The sequence below is a fragment of the Nannobrachium achirus genome, assembly GCF_963921795.1.
Source record: "Nannobrachium achirus genome assembly, chromosome: 2".
NCBI classification, from domain to species: domain Eukaryota; kingdom Metazoa; phylum Chordata; class Actinopteri; order Myctophiformes; family Myctophidae; genus Nannobrachium; species Nannobrachium achirus.
This window is the reverse complement of record NC_137811.1, coordinates 68,018,796-68,021,463: the sequence shown is the minus strand read 5'-3', so window position 1 is coordinate 68,021,463 and position 2,668 is coordinate 68,018,796. Positions and strand designations below refer to the sequence as shown.

The 2,668-nt window shown below is 38.2% G+C and overlaps 1 long non-coding RNA gene across 1 annotated transcript; it reads left to right on the top strand.

The window, feature by feature from the left end:
- The first annotated feature begins 296 nt into the window (after positions 1-296).
- Positions 297-2,164, top strand: LOC308307331. Its single transcript, XR_013963222.1, has 3 exons — positions 297-518; positions 1,080-1,204; positions 1,695-2,164. It is a non-coding gene; the product is annotated as an uncharacterized lncRNA (long non-coding RNA).
- Positions 2,165-2,668: the final 504 nt, after the last annotated feature.

Here is a 2,668-nt window from a genome sequence, read left to right as displayed (position 1 = left end):
AAAAAAAGGTCATTTAAGTTAATATGTCAAGTCAAGGTAAAAAGTGAAGTTCATTCTATCAGTTCATATGGTTTGTACTGCCATCTAGTGGTTAGGCTAAAAAGGTATAAAAGCAAAGCGAAAGTGAAACCTAAGTCAGTAGAGCCAGCATTTCTCCAGTAAACAAGTGAGCTGCTGTACACGTGGTCTGCTGACATTTCATGCTAGCCTGTCCTGCTGCAGTGACAATTATCTGTGTTTGGAACATTCTGTAACTAGTTTAAATGCAAATAGTACTGTATGTACTGTATACTATTTCTCACACTACAGTGTATATTTGTACCTTGGTACTAATTCATTGTATGTATTTCTATTTTCTTATTGTTTCAGTTTTACAAAATCCTACAGAGACTTCAGTAAATTTGCAAGAAAAGTCAAGCCTTGTGTGTTTATTGGAGGATCCCAGGAACTGTTAACTAGCTGTCTAGCTACACATAGGCACGTGTTGCAAGGGCAGTATACAGACTGACTGCACACAGGTAAGCATACATGGATAACAATATATAATACAATAGAGTACAATGCACAGTAATAGTCGTTTATTCTCATGACATTAAGAAGCAAGGTTTACCTTCTGCTCATACAAACGTACATGCATGTGTGCTCACGCTGAATAATTTGTTTGCAAAAGAGCTCTTCTCAGATACATCTTTGTCTTTTTACATGAGAAATTAAAGACAGGTCCTCTTACAGAAGGCTCGTGATGCAGAGCCAGCATGAAATATATTGATGATGTGACAATATTTTACTGACAACTTAGTTGATGCTCTTTGACTTACTGTAGAGAATTATAAACTGAATTTGAATATTTGTGACTGATTTGAGTGAAATCAGACAGATGTGACTGTAAACAGATTTGAAGGACATGCATGCACTTTGATTCTTAGTTGTCTATATGTCCAAACTTCTCCATTCCAAACATAAAAGTAGCAAAAATAACTAGTTCAAAACGCATTGAAATATACCGTTTTGGACATATGAGGTTTCGGCCCGACTTGTTGTCCTTGTCAATAACTTATAATTATATAATCTCTTTCCAGCTCAGCAACTCAGCAACAGCATGGCAGTGGGTATTATGTTTGGGCTCATGGTTCTTTATCTGATTGTCTCCTGTGTCGTGAACATGAAATGTTCTGGTGGATTTTGACTTCAGCATGGGCCATGTGTGAGTAGCCTACAATACACGTGTGTGTGTGTGTGTGTGTGTGCGTGCGTGCGTGCGTGCATCTGCGTAAATGTGTAAATAACATTGATAATCTATTAATTAAGTCAAAAACATATTGTTTTCCTATATTGAGAAAATGGGCATTTGGCAGACAGAAGCTGAAGAGAAGCCTGCAGCAAAAATAGTCAACTTACAAGCACTGCATGCAATGCACTTCTGTAGTTCTATGTTACTAACAACAGGAGGTTAAAAATAGAAGAGATGTAAAGATAACAACCAGCCCTGAAGTTCCATTATGTTTTGTGGTATGTTGATCAGGCATCGGCAAGATGTTTATGAAGATCAGTTTACTGATACGGAAGTAGTCTAGATTAAAAGACCAATTAGAAAAAATGCAGCCTAAAGCCAGCAAGATAATACAATAAGATATATCATGTTCAATCATGCAATCTTTCAATGTCATAATCAAATACGAATTTGTGACCAACAGGGCTCGCTTCTTGAGAGCTGGTCAGCTCACTGGCTATTCCTTCAACTTCTACCCAAATTACCCTGACACTGCTCATCTTGATCAGTGGACGGCAAAATGGCAGTGGATACCCTCCATCAGAGCTCGCTGGGGCATGATTGACTTCAAGATGCGCTAGATCAGGGATCATCAACCTTTTTTAAATGAAGTGCCATGTTTTTATTTTCTAGAAAGAACATTTCTGACAGTTTGATTGTCAGGACATTGTTTATATAATGATCATTAGACTCAAGAGCAATAATCCACCTATCTCCCCGACTCCCTCCCCAGTCAGAGGTCAGAGTTTTAATCAATGTTGAATTATGTGCAGGATGTAATGCTGTAATTAGGTAACTTCATCTTAATTGACCATGTTTAAAATAAATATTTGATTTAAAAAATAAAAATCCTCTCTCACACTTCTGCCAGTGTGCCAGTGATCACCTTCCCCTGTGCCAGAGCCCTAGAATGGAGAGTTGCGTCACTCCCGTTCACTTCATGGGGCCAGGTCTTCTACGCACACATCTATTGGCGTATAGTGACAAACGGCGAACCGGAAGTTTACAAAATGCATTGAAGTCTATGAGGTGTAAAGTGACAATGAACCACGTGACCAGCGCTGTTTCTGACCCCGCGGTGACACCACTCTCTGATTATACTGCTCTGCCCTGTGCCAATGGCACATATGCCTAAGGTTGCCTACCCCTGATCTAGATGTTGAATCACTGAATCAAACCATCCACGTCAACTTGTCTCATACTGTAACCTTGTCTTGATTATAATCACAACACCCATTTTTCATTCTATCGTTTTCAGTATTCCATTAATTCTGATTGTGATGGTTTACTTGTTATTGTTAACCACTTTTGCAAATTGAAAATATTTTAAGCGGGAGCTATTTGAAGTTTGTATCTTTCTGTTTCTGTCTTTTTTCTTAAATACATAAACAACTAAAA